We start from the raw sequence: 632 nt of genomic DNA, 5'->3' as shown, positions 1-632 counted from the left end.
CTGGAAACACAAATCAGACCCATTAGCCCCAACGGGGAGCAGATCTGCACCCACAGCCCTCGGGCGGCACTCTGCCCTGTGGTGGCAGCCTCCTGAGGCCTGAGGCCCTGCTGCTCCTCGGCCCCCTCCCGTGTGTCCCTCCCATGCCTGGTCACAGCAGCCACACCACCAGCCCAAGGTCCAGGGAAGGAGCCACGCCCCCTCCAGCCGAGTGCAGGGCCCGGGCAGGGGGCACAGTGGGTGCTGCTGTGCTCATGGTCACCACAGACTCAGTGTCCTCCAGAAGCAGCAGGGCCAGCGGGGTGCCCGCCCCTCGGCTGGGACCCTGGCCGCTTCGCGCCTGCGGCTGAGACCTTTCCTAACTTTCTGACAAAGGCCGCGCAAACTCCAGCGTTAACCTATGCCGCCATCTTGGTTTTTTTTCGCATGTAACATATTTAAAACCATTTTTCTTGAAATACTTATTGCATGTAACATTATTATATTTAAAATCATTTTTTCTTTAAACTAAAATTAAAAAAATATGTGCACCAACAAGGGACTCGAACCCAGACTGTGGGAAGAACACCCACAAATCAGCAAGAGAAAGACCAGTCGGTCAGAAAGCTTGCGCGTCAGCCTGGCCGGGCAGC

Source organism: Myotis brandtii, unplaced genomic scaffold (genome assembly GCF_000412655.1).
Source record: "Myotis brandtii unplaced genomic scaffold, ASM41265v1 scaffold1057, whole genome shotgun sequence".
NCBI lineage: Eukaryota > Metazoa > Chordata > Mammalia > Chiroptera > Vespertilionidae > Myotis > Myotis brandtii.
This window is presented reverse-complemented; position numbering follows the sequence as displayed.